At 42.6% G+C, this 15,306-nt stretch overlaps 1 long non-coding RNA gene across 2 annotated transcripts in view; it reads right to left on the reverse strand.

Moving 5' to 3' along the window:
• The window catches only part of LOC140723395 (uncharacterized), a 38,335-nt gene extending 25,028 nt beyond the window's left edge, over positions 1–13,307 (reverse strand). The window contains exons 1-2 of one of the 2 annotated variants that reach the window (XR_012097887.1): positions 13,239–13,307; positions 12,988–13,041 (exon numbers count right to left, since the gene is read on the reverse strand). This is a non-coding gene — a long non-coding RNA (uncharacterized lncRNA). Of the gene's footprint in view, positions 1–12,987; positions 13,042–13,125 lie in introns of both variants that reach the window. The other variant, XR_012097882.1, reaches the window with a different exon arrangement.
• Between the last annotated feature and the right edge of the window lie 1,999 nt (positions 13,308–15,306).

A 15,306-nucleotide genomic window follows, 5' to 3' on the forward strand; every position in this document is an offset into this window, starting at 1 on the left:
TGGAGTCTCCCAGCCTCCCGGACGGCCATATCTGCACCCGGTATGTCGAGCTGCAGCTCCTGAGGGACTACATTAGGGAACTGGAGATGCAGCTCGATGACCTTCGTCTGGTCAGGGAGAGCGAGGAGGTGATAGAAAGGAGTTATAGGCAGGTGGTCACACTGGGGCCACGGGAGACAGACAAGTGGGTAACAGTTAGGAGAAAGAAGGGGAAGAGTCAGGTACTAGAGAGTACCCCTGTGGCTGTACCCCTTGACAATAAGTACTCCTGTTTGAGTACTGTTGGGGGGGGGGGAAACAGCCTACCTGGGGGAAGTGGCAGTGGCCATGCCTCTGCACAGAGTCTGGCCCTGTGGCTCAGAAGGGTAGGGAAAGGAAGAGGATGGCAGCAGTGATAGGGGACTCTATAGTTAGGGAGTCAGACAGGTGATTCTGTGGACGCAGGAAAGAAACTCGGATGGTAGCTTGCCTCCCAGGTGCCAGAGTCCGGGATGTTTCAGATCACGTCCAAGATATCCTGCGGTGGGAGGGAGAACAGCCGGAGGTCGTGGTACATATTGGTACCAATGACATAGGTAGGAAAAGGGAAGAGATCCTGAAAAAAGACTACAAGGATTTAGGAAGGAAGTTGAGAAGCAGGACTGCAAAGGTAATAATCTCGGGATTACTGCATGTGCCATGCGACAGTAAGAATAGGAATAGAATGAGGTGGAGGATAAATGCGTGGCTGAGGGATTGGAGCATGGGGCAGGGAATCAGATTTCTGGATCATTGGGACCTCTTTTGGGGCAGGTGTGAACTGTACAAAAAGGACGGGTTGCACTTGAATCCTAGGGGGACAAATATCTTGGCAGGTAGGTTTGCTAAGGGTATTGGGGAGAGTTTAAACTAGAATTGTTGGGGGGTGAGAACCGAACTGAAGAGACTGAGGAAGAGGTGATTGGTTTACAAATAGAGAAAGCTTGGAGACAGTGTGTGAGGGAGGATAGGCAGGTGATAGAGAAGGGATGCGCTCAGACGGATGGTGTGAGATGTGTCTATTTTAACGCAAGGAGTATTGTGAATAAAGCAGATGAGCTTAGAACGTGGATCAGTACTTGGAGCTATGATGTGGTGGCCATTACAGAGACTTGGATGGCTCTGGGGAAGGAATGGTTACTTCAAGTGCCGGGTTTTAGATGGTTCAGAAAGGACAGGGAGGGAGGCAAAAGAGGTGGGGGCGTAGCACTGTTGTTCAGAAATAGTGTCACGGCTGCAGAAAAGATGGACGTCATGGAGGGATTGTCTACTGAGTCTCTGTGGGTGGAGGTTAGAAACAGGAAGGAGTCAATAACTTTACTGGGTGATTTTTATACGCCGCCCAATAGTAACAGGGATGTCGAGGAGCAGGTAGGGAAACAGATCCTGGAAAGGCGTAATAATAAGAGAGTTGTCATGATGGGAGATTTTAATTTCCCAAATATCAATTGGCATCTCCCTAGAACAAGGGGTTTAGATGGGGTGGAGTTTGTTAGGTGTGTTCAGGAAGGTTTCTTGACACAATATGTAGATAAGCCTACAAGAGGAGAGTCTGTACTTGATTTGGTATTGGGATATGAACCTGGTCAGGTGTCAGATCTCTCAGTGGGAGATCATTTTGGAGATAGTGATCATAATTCTATCTCCCTTACAATAGCATTGGAGAGAGATAGGAACAGACAAGTTAGAAAAGTGTTTAATTGGAGTAAGGGAAATTATGAGGCCATCAAGCAGGAAATTGGAAGCTTAAATTGGAAACTGATGTTCTCAGGGAAAGGTACGAAAGAAATGTGGCAAATGTTCAGGGGATATTTGTGTAGAATTCTGCATAGGTATGTTCCAATGAGACAGGGAAGTTATGGTAGGGTACAGGAACTGTGGAATTTAAGTTACTTTTATTGGGGATCTGTGGCCTTCTGTTGTTGGGAGTGCTGCAGTTGCTGCTCACTGATTGAAGTTTTCAGGAAAGGTTTATTTTTGGTTTCTGCTAGAGGATCACAGATCCAGGAATAAGTGTATTCGCTGTATATATTTGCGTGTATAAAGAATTTACCATGGTGTGTTGGTCAGGGCTCAACAGGCAACAAGAATCAATAACATTCAGCAATTATAAAAAATAAATAACTATATACAAATACAGTTAAATGTTCAGATACAGTTATGGAATAAAATATGCATAAATACAGAAATGCCAGCATGTATTTACAATTTAAACAACATGATAGAAAGTGGTTTAAAGTGTTTACAATGCAGTGATGAGTAATAGACAAAGGGGCTGGGGGTAACTAGAATAGAATCACAGGGTACTGGGATGGTTTTCACAATACATGATACTGTAAATGAAAATGGGAGCATCCACGCCAGTTTGTTCAATGTTCCTTGTTTCACATCTGAACTAGTTAATCCTCTGCTTCTGGTGAATAATAACTGTGACCAGAAGTTCACTGATGTCACAGCAGTGTGCCCTGCTCTTCTGAAATGGAGCAAATTTAAATTAAATAAAATTGAATTTAAAGTCATTTCTGCCAAACACACCAGGATCACTTGTCAACTACAGACAGTTCCTCACACCAATCATATTTCTGTGCAACACAGCTGATTAACCCTGGGTTTGTGTGATCACCCTTACCTTATCTACTGAGGATTCTGAGAAGAAAGTGCCTATGGTAGAATCAAATCTGGAGACTCATTCATCCTAGGGGTGGAGGTGGAATATGGGAACCTGGTTGGTTTTGTAGGTGAAAAAGGAGTTTTGAACTGGGGTCGAAGGTCATAGAATCTCAGATATATGGGCACATTTCACAATAAGAAACATGGGCTCTTTAGCATCATTTTGACTGATTCTGCTGGAAATGTTTAGGTTTATTGGTTGTAAATCATGCGGAAGAGTCAAGGCAAAATGTTTTAAATGCACTTGTGTGAAACATTAGCACGAGGGCCTGCTTCCTTGATTCCACACATGGTGAACTACTCATGGTGATTCCTTAGGGACTGAGAAAGTGCTTCAGACTCTGAGGAATGAAGACCATGGCTGAGTCACTCTGGGTCTTTGTCCACATTTCTCAGTCAAGAGTGATGAAGTTGCTAGGCAGTCTGTCCTTAAATCCAGGGATTACTGAAACAGTGAGAGATTATGCAATATACTTATGAGCCAGATAGAACAGTGGCACAGAGACAGGACTAATCTTCTTCTTTATTTGGCTCTGTGGGTTCTGAGTTGCATAAAGCAAAGCAACCCAGTCTCATATTCCAATTATTATTGCTCCATTTCTGGCTTGAATTACGCCAATCCAGAAATTTGACCTGGAATATCTGGGCATGATTCACCCCTGTGAACCTGACCTAATTTTTCTGCCAGTCATTCATAAAATAGTGTTATTCCCTGTGCACTCTGCATTCCTGTCTGCTGATTTATCCTTTCCCACCCCCATCCCTCCATACCTAGTGACCTCACTCTGAACCCACCCTGATTCAACTAAACTCCCAATCTCTCAGATTAAGCACTCAAATCACCAATCCTTCTCCTAACCTTCCAATCTGACTTCCTAAGCCCAAATCCCAATCAAGCTACCAATCTCCACATCAAACACTGAAGCCAGTAATTTCTGCCCCCCTATATTCAATTTATCAAGGGTGCTGATGGAGGCCATGACTTCAATGCCACACCCTCGTCACGTATCCAATTTCTGCGTTCATTATTGATCACCATCGAATAGCTCCACCTTAACATGGAAACTTATTTAATACTCAATAGTTTCAAACTCGTTGAACCTCCTGGATCAGGGTACCATATTCTTAAGCATAAAATCATGGAATGGGCTATTGGGAGAGGCCTCATAACCTGTGGAAATTTGCAGGAATTTTCCACTCAAATTTCTGGGCTATGATTTTGAAACATAAAACTTTATTCAGATTTCAATTTCATTAATTTTGAGAAATGCAATTTGCAAAGTATTGACTTTTACTTATGTAGCAAGACAATGTCTTTAGTCCTTCGAACATATCTATTCACAGCATTCCCAAAATGCATTTCTAATAATACAGATTCTGATTAAATGTCTCCAGATTGTTTCCAAAAAAGACGCAGTGATTAGTATCTGCACCCAATATAACCAATCCCACTCAATAATTAATAACAAAAAATCTTTTTGATTGAATGCCAATCATTAATCATTATGTTGGAGATATGGACTGCTGTTATTCAACTTTCCAGACTGATCCCCAGCTGCAGCTCCTTCAGTTAATACCAATAAAAAGCCACAGCCAAATTTAACATCCACACTTTTCAAATACAGTTAGTCACTGTAAAATGGTTAGAAGTATTGTGCCTCCTGTGACTATAAATCATGAAGTCCTCAGTTTAACAGTCTGGAACCAATCATCGTCAGATATAAATTCCAAAAAGCCCTTTGAAAGCCAAGAATCGCCACACTCAGCATTGTGCACCACAATGAGTGATGCGACGTGAGATTTTCATTTTTAAAATTCTGAATTGTAAGTCAGTCCATTTTTTTCACTCTTTTTCCCCTCAATACAAGCAAGAGATGTAGGCTGAAGCATCAATGGTACTGGGGAGAGAGCACCAGATTATCGAAGATCTCTGCTTAGCTTTTTGCTGACTATTAAATGCCGCAATTTGTTGAAGTGTGTTTTCCTGGTATCCTGGCCAACAAGACCAACAGCTTATTTATTTTGTTGTCCTTTGTGGGGATTTTAGATACATAATATTAATGTAATTTAATATTAAATATTAATTAAACACTATGTGATGGATAGTCATTCTGCATGTTCAGTCAGGAGGCTAAACTCAGCGTTTTAGCACAGCAGAAGCAACTTTTATGCTCTGAGAGGTGGTTCCAATAAGTGCTGAGCAAAGGGGTCTGAATACTTTTGAACTGCTGACATTTCAGTTTTAGAATTGTTAGTTTCTCATGCTTTAGAATTTCCTCTAGTTTTTGGGTTCTACTCTATTGTGAAAAAGGAGCATGTGATGTACAAATAAAAATTCTCAGTTAAATTGATCAAAATTCCTGGTTGTAATACTCATTTACAGTATGTGAACAAAGGGATAGGGGCTGAATACTTTTTAAAGGCCCTGTAATATTAAATTGTCACATGCAAGTAAGGTTACCACTAGATGACTAGCAAAAAAAACATACAAAATATTAGACAGCAGTAAGGTTGAAGAGGAGTTACAGAGATGAAGACATAGAGCCTACTCCTCAGTATTTACCGGAGAAGGATCTCCTCCCAAAGCTTTCATTTTTGTGCCAAATGACATAGTCATCTGCAACACATTGATATGGTTTTGGAACTGGAAATTGGAATTCCAGTTCCAAAATTCATCAGAATTGTGCTTGTGGTTGGAAATTATTTGTAGAATTATAATCCTTGTTAGAATTGTTACGTACCCCGTAACTGGGTCACTTACCAGCAAAGATAGAGAGGTCCGTTGAAGTCTGATGGTACTATTTTTAACAGTATTTATTGATAAAGATACACAAAATAATATCAAGGCAAACATACAGATAATATACGTCGTCAATACTAAATCTAAAAGCGCGGGTCTAATAGTAATCAATAAGAAATAGCTCTATCGTTGTCTAGGGGATAATGTATTGTCCGATGGAAATATAAAAGTCACTCAGTTCATTCAAGCTGCAGCTTTTCGGTTGGAGAGAAAGACGGGTTAAAACTTGCCCATTCCTTTTATGATGTCAATCCTTCGAGAGTCGTTGGGAGTTGATTTCCCCGTTGTTAGCTAAAAACCGTTCTGCTGTGGTACAGGGCCCACCGATTCCGGGGCAAACGGAAAAGGACGCACGTGGCCTTCCACTGGTCTTTGCTATTACGGGATCGTTAGCATTTCTTCTGGTGCATCTGAGGGGCTGTTCCCACAGACCCTCTTTTTATCCTGACTCACAGGGTCTCAGGTGTCAATCAGTGTGGGATGATGCAATCCTTCCACCAACCTCCCCCTCAGTTCATTACCTGGGGCTTCGATGCATAGTACAGGATGCAATACACAAGTCCATCTCCAAGAGACAATAGCCGGTATCAATGGGTCCGCCTTTCGGAGGCCAGGACACATTCCAACTCTTTGTGGATTCTGCATGTCTTTCTCTCATTTCCTGGGTCTCCTGAACTGACGTAATAGTGATCTTGCGATTCTCACAAAGGAGGGGGGCTACCCTGCACCCTTCAGCCCCTCAGAGCTGTGGCACATTCGTAACACCCCCTTTCTTCAAAGCGTTTTCACCAGCGGTGAAAACGAAGTAGTACAGAGTCTTACAGGATTTTAGAATCTAACACAATACAAAAGCTTTTCCTTTTCACTACAGAGTAATACAGTTATACATTCAACTCAGCATCTAGATGGTTACCGATTACAATTGTCACTTCCTTTAATATCTTAACATCTTGTACCCTACTAAAGTCTTGTAGCATCAGACTCCAATTTAGTAACCACCTATTTTTTTCTTCAGCAAACAAAACTAAAGAGTTGTGATCTTAAGCTTACGTGTATACTACAAAAGTTCATGCAAATACTAATCGTTATGTTGCTTTCAAACTTAACAGGCAGGCTTCCATGGGGGTTGTCTTTTATTATTCACAGGCTTTGTCGAAATCCCTTAAAACCAGTTTCTGCTATTTAAAAATGGCGTCCCCATTAACCCTTGTCTCTTTTCCGGTTAGTTCCCACGTGGGGAGCTTGGGTATCCTGGCGAAATAGGCTTTCGCCCGCTTCTTTCATAGGAGTTATTTTATCAACACTGTGTCCCAAACTTAGACCATCTTCTGAATTTCCACCCAATTCTTTAATTTTACGCAAGTTGCTAGCTTTCTCTTCAGGACCCTTCAGGCTATTAGTTTTCAGTTCGAACTCTTTGTTCAAGCAGCATTTCAAATTCTGCCGTTTCACACTACACTGTGGAATAACAATAGCCTGGGGGGCCCAGTCATCTTCCAACTCAACCTGTAAGTGATCCGCAGGTTTTAAATTTTCTTCATTCGATTTGGGAACTACATATTTTCCGTTTTCTTCAATGATAATATTCATCTCCCCATGTTTGATCTCCGTATTAACTTTTAACATACCTTCGAGCACAAACACCTGGGAACTCTCACTTCCCACTATTACCGAGGTTAACCCTTTCTTCGCTGAACCAAGTCTATCTGACCCACAAGGACTGCCTTCCTTGTCAACTGAATCAAATACCTCAGACTTTTTCTGAGCTCCATTACCAGGTTCAGTACCACGTGCATCCACATCTTGGACACACTCCAACGGGACATTTGCCTCTTCCAGGTTTTCAATACCCGTACCCGGTCCAAACTCTAAATTCCCCTGATTCTCCCAGCTACTCTCTGGGCAACTCCCTTCCGGAGTAAACTCAACCCCGCGGGCTGAAACAACCTCATCTGCCAACCCAGCAGACTTCTTCAAGGTAAGGGCACCCTTTTCATCTAGGACTGCCCTCATTTCATTATCGGGAACACCTTTAGAATTTTCAACTTCTTCAAACAGTTCTGCCAAACCAGACAGATCATCCATGTCCAACTCTGGACCTTTTAACAGCTCTACCTGTTTCTCATCTTTATCTCCTGCCTCTAGAACTTTTCTCCTCGCTAAGGGCAGGACTACCGCCTCTCCCTTACTCTCTTTCACTTTACTACTCTTTGTTTTACCACCCTCTAAACCCTCGTGGTACAGGGTCGGTAAAAACGTCTCAGCCAAATCGATACTGGCCAGATTTAAACTGCTCTCGTTCTCAGCTGCCTTTCTCAACATGCTGCGAGTAACCACGCATGCGGGCTAGATCTTGGACTCTAGGGGCAGGGCTGCAACGCTCACCGGCCGGCTCGTCAGCGTCATTGCTGACCAAACCTTACCACCAGCTAAATCGTTACCCAGAAGGACGTCCGCGTCAGTTCTCGGGAATTCTGATCGCATCCCCATTTCAACTGGTCCAGAGACTAGCTCACAATTCATAATGACCCTATGCAAGGGCACCATTTCCGTCCCTTTGCCTATTCCTTTCACAGCTACCATCCCCGTCTTGCGACCAAAATCTAGTACCTTACTGCTGATCAATGATAGTTCAGCCCCCATGTCTCTCCAGATCAGTACTGGAACTGGGGTGCCTCCCTCCCTCACAGACACGGTTCCGTTTGACATACAAGTCTCAGACCCTTCTCGTACTCTGTCTACCTGGGGCTCTCTTGTCGATTTACTGATTACCACGGCACATCCGATAGGGACTGCTGCTTTCCCTTTTCCTGTCTCTTTCTTTGGAGCAAAGCATCTAGATGCAATATGTCCCCCCTTTCCACAATTAAAACAGGTCAAGCCCGGAAATCTCTGGCCGTCTGGTCTTTCCCCCTCAATCTTATCATTAGCTCCCGGCGGGACCTCTGCCTCAGCCAGCGGGCTTTCTCGAACGTTCCCACGGTCTCTCTGGGAACTTTTATTTGAGGAAAACTTTGTCTTGTGGGTTAGGGCATATTCATCTGCGAACCTAGCAAATTCTGAGATGGACTTATTCGGCTTCTCATTCAAATACATCCGGATATCCTCCGAAACACAACCTTTAAATTCCTCAATCAGAATTAACTCCCTGAGATGCCAATAATCCTCTTCCACTATCTCTGCTGTGCACCAACAGTCTAAGAGCACACCCTTCTCATAGGCAAACTCGGTATACGTCTGATTCCACCCTTTCTTTAGATTTCTGAACTTTTGTCTATACGCTTCAGGTACTAACCCATAACTCTGGAGAATGGCCACCTTTACTTTGTCATAACTCTCCTCCTCTTCCTCCTTTATGGACAATGCCGTATATGCCCGCTGTGCCTTCCCTTTTAACACACGCCACCCACTGATCTCTGGGCCACTTCTGATTCACTGCCACCTTTTCAAAAAGCAAGAAATAACTATCAACATCCGTCTCCTCGAACGGAGGTACTAACCTCAACTCCCGACTAACATTAAACCGCTCCTCTCGGTCTGACCCCTGAACTCGTTGCTCTTGCCTTAACTTCTCCATCTCCAAGTCATGTTTCCTCTGTTTCTCTGCCTCCCTCTCCTTCTCAGCTCTGTCTTTCTCCTTCTCAGCTGTTTTAACTGAATTTCGTGCTCTCTTTGTTTCTCAGCTCTTTCCTGCTCCCGTTTCACCTCTAACTCCTTTAGCTGGAGCGCATGCTCCCTTTCTCTCTCGGCCCTTTCCCTCTCTTTCTCTCTCTCGGCTCTTTCTTTCTCCTTCTCAGCTCTTTCCCTCTCTTTCTCTCTCTCTCTCTCTCTCTCTCGGATTCTCCTTCTCAGCTGCTTCCAGCTGCTTTAACTTAATTGCATGTTCCAACCTTAATTTCTCCAACTCTAACTGAGCCGTCCCACTAGCTGGTACCTTTTCAGGGATATTTTCCAATACCTCAGCTGCAAACACATTCTTCCCAATATAATACTGAGTTATTGCCCTTCGCACCTCCCGCTTTTTCATTGACAACCTCACCTCTGCGAGGTTTAACCCCTTCGCCAAATTTATCAAGTCTAATTTGGTGGCCGCCTCTAGCGCCTCCAGAGTCGGGTTTTCTATAAATTCACCCACGTCCATCTTTGCTGGTTTCCTGTCTGGCTCAATATCACCAAGACCAAGGAGATGGTGGTGGACTTTAGGAGATCTAGGCCTCATATGGAGCCAGTGATCATTAATGGAGAATGTGTGGAGCAGGTTAAGACCTACAAGTATCTGGGAGTACAGTTAGATGAGAAGCTAGACTGGACTGCCAACACAGATGCCTTGTGCAGGAAGGCACAGAGTCGACTGTACTTCCTTAGAAGGTTGGCGTCATTCAATGTCTGTAGTGAGATGCTGAAGATGTTCTATAGGTCAGTTGTGGAGAGCGCCCTCTTCTTTGTGGTGGCGTGTTGGGGAGGAAGCATTAAGAAGAGGGACGCCTCACGTCTTAATAAGCTGGTAAGGAAGGCGGGCTCTGTCGTGGGCAAAGTACTGGAGAGTTTAACATCGGTAGCTGAGCGAAGGGCGCTGAGTAGGCTATGGTCAATTATGGAAAACTCTGAACATCCTCTACATAGCACCATCCAGAGACAGAGAAGCAGTTTCAGCGACAAGTTACTATCGATGCAATGCTCCTCAGACAGGATGAAGAGGTCAATACTCCCCAATGCCATTAGGCTTTACAATTCAACCGCCAGGACTTAAGAACTTTTTAAAAGCTATTATTAATGCTTTTTGAGATAGTGATTTAGATGCATATCATATTTTTTACTGAGTTAAGTATTGTATGTAATTAGTTTTGCTACAACAAGTGTATGGGACATTGGAAAAAAAAGTTGAATTTCCCCATGGGGATGAATAAAGTATCTATCTATCTATCTATCTATCTATCTACCCGCGTAACCAGATCCAAGTTTGGACTTACAAGCCCGATTCACTGGCCTCCCAATTTGGTGTCAAATCCTGAGACGAGAACCCCAATTGTTACGTACCCCGTAACTGGGTCACTTACCAGCAAAGATAGAGAGGTCCGTTGAAGTCTGATGGTACTATTTTTAACAGTATTTATTGATAAAGATACACAAAATAATATCAAGGCAAACATACAGATAATATACGTCGTCAATACTAAATCTAAAAGCGTGGGTCTAATAGTAATCAATAAGAAATAGCTCTATCGTTGTCTAGGGGATAATGTATTGTTTGATGGAAATATAAAAGTCACTCAGTTCATTCAAGCTGCAGCTTTTGGGTTGGAGAGAAAGACGGGTTAAAACTTACCCATTCCTTTTATGATGTCAATCCTTCGAGAGTCGTTGGGAGTTGATTTCCCCGTTGTTAGCTAAAAACCATTCTGCTGTGGTACAGGGCCCACCGATTCTGGGGCAAACGGAAAAGGATGCACGTGGCCTTCCACTGGTCTTTGCTATTATGGGATTGTTAGCGTTTCTTCTGGTGCATCTGAGGGGCTGTTCCCACAGACCCTCTTTTTATCCTGACTCACAGGGTCTCAGGTGTCAATCAGGTTGGGATGATGCAATCCCTCCACCAACCTCCCCCTCGGTTCATTGTCTGGGGCTTCGATGCATAGTACAGGATGCAATACACAAGTCCATCTCCAAGAGACAATAGCCGGTATCAATGGGTCCGCCTTTCGGAGGCCAGGACACATTCCAACTCTTTGTGGATTCTGCATGTCTTTCTCTCATTTTCTGGGTTTCCTGAACTGACGTAATAGTGATCTTGCGATTCTCACAAAGGAGGGGGGCTACCCCGCACCCTTCGGCCCCTCAGAGCTGTGGCACATTCGTAACAGAATGATTCCTCAAAATAAATGAGTTCCACTTAAAGTAATGCGTTTAATCTGTTTCATTAGTTGGAAGTATCTCTTTGGTTGGGAGGGGGTCCCACTGTTCAAAATAGTGATTATTGACAGCTAAATCCATTCAGGAAAGAGATTAAAGTGGGTAAGTAAATTCATCTTTGCATTATAGGTGATATAATATAATCTTGTTAAAGTAAGGGCATCACGAGACACCTACAAAACTTTAAATCTTGGCTTAAGTTTAGGACTTTAACATAGATATATTCAAGATCATCACAACCAATATACATGTTTTCCTTTACTCTATCCAACACACTTAGTTTGCGTGCCAGAGCAAGTTTTAATATCAGCAGTTGCATCTGTGAGTCAGAACATATAGGGTTCACACCCTGCCCCAGGCAATACTGGTAAGTGTTGATGGGAGCTGTGGCTGATACTGAGCAAGTACTTCATGCCCAGTTGATGTGGGTAGCCTCATACGCATCAGATGGATAATAGGATCCCATAAAACCCTCCTACAAAGTCAGACTATCAACACATCAAGCAGGACTACAAATCCTTACTGGGTTAGGAAATTTGCAAATGACACAAAGGGTTCTGATGTTGTGGATAGTGTAGAAGGTTGTTGAGTGTTACTACAGGACATTGACAGGGTGCAGACCTGGACTGAAAAGCGGCAGATGGAATTTAACCTAGAAAAGTGTGAAGTGATTCACATTGGAAGGTCAAATTTAAAGGCAGAATACATGGTTAAGAGCAGGATTCTTAGCGGTGTGGAGGAACAGAAGGAGCTTGAGGTCCACATTCATAGATCCCTTAAAGTTGCCATGTACGTTGATATGGTCGTTAAAGAGGCATAAGGTGTATTGGCCTTCATTAGTCAGAGGATTGAGTTCAAAAGCCTTGGGGTAATATTGTAGCTTTATAAAACTCTGATGAGACCACACTTGAAATATTGTGTTTAGTTCTGGTCACCTCATTGTAGAGGGTGCAGAGGAGATTTATCAGGATGCAGCCTGGATTGGAGAGCAGGCCTTATGTGGAATGCTTGAGTCAGCTATAGCTTTTCTCTCTGGAGCAAAGGAGAATGTGAGGTGATTTGATAGATGTGTACAAGATGATAAGATGCATAGTGGAGAGCCAGAGTTTTTCTCCAGGGCCAGGGCAGAAATGGCTAATACAAAAGGAACATGATTTTCAGGTGACTGGAGGAAAGATGTCAGAGGTATGTTTTTTTATGCAGAGAGTTGTGGGGCTGTGGGGTGCGATGCCAGGGGTGATGGTAGAGGCAGATGCATTAGGTGACATTTAAGAGAATCTTAGGCACATGGATGATAGGAAAATGGAGGGCTATGTGGGAGGGAAGGGTTAGATGGATCTTAGAGCAGGTTAAGTGGTCAGCATAACATTGTGGGCCAAAGGGTCTGTAGTGCGCTATAATGTCCGTTGCAATAGGAGTCACAACTGTGGAAGGAATTTGCATGCTGCAAGTAAGCTGCTAGATGACCCTGCAAACCCTCTCACTATTTCACATGAATCACAAAGGGTTGAGTGTTAAGTACCAGCCACTCCTTGGCTACTAAGCAAGCAAGGCAGCTCACCTTAAAGACACACAGACGTTGCCATTACCTGCCTAAGGCTCCTGACTGGCATCAGTTTTCCTCATGGATGTACTGCCCCATTCTAAGGAAGGAAACAGCATTGTAAACATCAGCTTACGACTCAGGTTTAATCTTGTAAAAGAAATCCAAGATGAACACATTGTACTTAGTGGTTCCTGAGCACACCGAGCTCTCAAAAGGCTGCTGAATAGATGCAGGTAGTAGGCAGATTATGAACTTTGCCAAATGTCAGATTTTGACATGTAAATTGCTGCTCACCACACAGAAGATCCTGTTCAACCAAGGACTGGTTTAAACCTGTACCTGAATATTTAACGTAAAAGCAACAGCAGCATATCAGCAGTAAATGAACCTGTCTCACCAAGGGCTTGATTTATAAGAACAACTCCTACATTGAAGAGATTGTGAGACCAGACGCGCACATAAATATTGCTCCACTGCTTCAAAAGCTTGTGGGCATTGGGTTTCTTGTACATAACAGAATCCCTATGAAACTCTTTCCCAGAACTTGGACAGTGGTTTATTTTTCTTGGTGTATGACCCTAGGGATAAACATTCCAGGAACATGCTTTCTGACCACATGACATTGTGACCTGCATGCAGCTTTTTTGCAGAAGAACTCCTGTTTGTGAGTGCTGCTGCTTCGATTCATGAAAGCAAATAGTTCTAAGGTGAGACAGATGGTTGCTACATAACTGATATGCACAATTGGTCTTTAAATTCAGAAGAGGTGGAAGGAATGTACAGGCAGATCCTTTGAGCACTATTTTAAGGAAACTGCACAGTAAGTAATATATAATCTATACAGCATATTTAAATCACTAGGGGTGAGAGTGAACTCAAATAGGGCAAATTCAACTTGTTTTCAAGGACAATAAAATCATGTACTGGATTCCAGTTAATTGGGACACATCAGGAGTAATGCAATTTCACTCAATTAAGTGGCTGTTCCAATTAGCTGAAGTTTCATGGAATTAGTTAAAATGATATAAAAAATACTAACTATGTAACAAATTATGTATTTAAATGAAACAGAACAAATTAAAACACTATCAATACTATTGCAGTACTATAAAGTGGTATTAGTTCCTAATAGTTATTAATGGAGGAATTCATTCAGTGCAGCAAATCTGACTGTAAATAAACAAAATCAGCACAGACACCTAGCGCAGATAAAGAACTACAATGCTTTTGATGATATCGTCTTCCAAATCTTCATTTACATTACAGTATAACATTCAAGATGATTGTTGATATCTTCAAATTTTTCATAGTTCGTAAGTAGTGAAATTGTTTTATTTTCACTCCCAACTGTTTTTGCATCTCCAAGCTTGAAACCATAGTAAGACTGTCTTGAATCACTGCTTTTTGAACGCAGACACACACAACTGACACTATTTAGAAGATTCTCCAGCCCTTTACCTTTCCCACCCATTTGGCTTCACTATTATCCTCAAGCTAGTCCTCCTTCACCTCCCCCCACTTGTTTATTCTGGTGTCTCCTCTCTTTCTTTCCAATCCTGAAGAAGATTCTTGGTCTGAAATGTTGACTGTTTATTCATTTCCACAGATGTTGCCTGACCTGCTGAGTTCTTTCAGCATTTTGTGTGTGTTGCTTTGGATTTCCAGCATCTGCAGAATCTCTTGTGTTTACTATTTAAAAACTATTCACTGTCAGTAAAGTGTAGTGTCTAACGGCCACACAAATACATGTGACTGATGTTTTGTCAGAAGTCTCCTGTCCCAATTAGGTGGCATAGTGTCCCAAATAAGTGAAGGGATTCCTGGCTATTTTCTTGATTAGTTTTTGTTTTTTTAAAAGAGTTGTCCCAAATAAGCAACTACCCCAATAAACCAATTCCCCAATAACCAGATTCTACTGTATATTAGAATGGGAGGTTTTACAGTGAGAAGGACAAATATAGTAAATGGTTACAATGACCTGATTTGTACATTATTAGGTCACTGGGAGGGAGCAAAGCATGCATTGGGAAATAGAGTTTAGAAGGTCGGTTAAAAATGATGAACAATATCATTATTGGTAGTACACAATCATATTAAGAACACCTGACTTTTAGAATAGAAAGCTTGTGTGTGGTGAAGGAAGGAACACAAATTCCTATACTCCCTTTGCTCCTTCCCTGAAGGTACAAATTCAGACTGGTGAAAGTTTTGGCAAACTTCGGCAAAATTTCCTAGTGTCACATCTAGGTCTGTGGCCATTGTTCAAGAGAAAACCTGCAAGACTAGTAGACCAGCTTGCAATGAAATATATGGCTGAGCAGGGTTTGGAGGGATATGGCCCAGGTGTAGGTCAGTGGGACTA

This window comes from Hemitrygon akajei, chromosome 3 (genome assembly GCF_048418815.1).
Source record: "Hemitrygon akajei chromosome 3, sHemAka1.3, whole genome shotgun sequence".
Taxonomy (NCBI): domain Eukaryota; kingdom Metazoa; phylum Chordata; class Chondrichthyes; order Myliobatiformes; family Dasyatidae; genus Hemitrygon; species Hemitrygon akajei.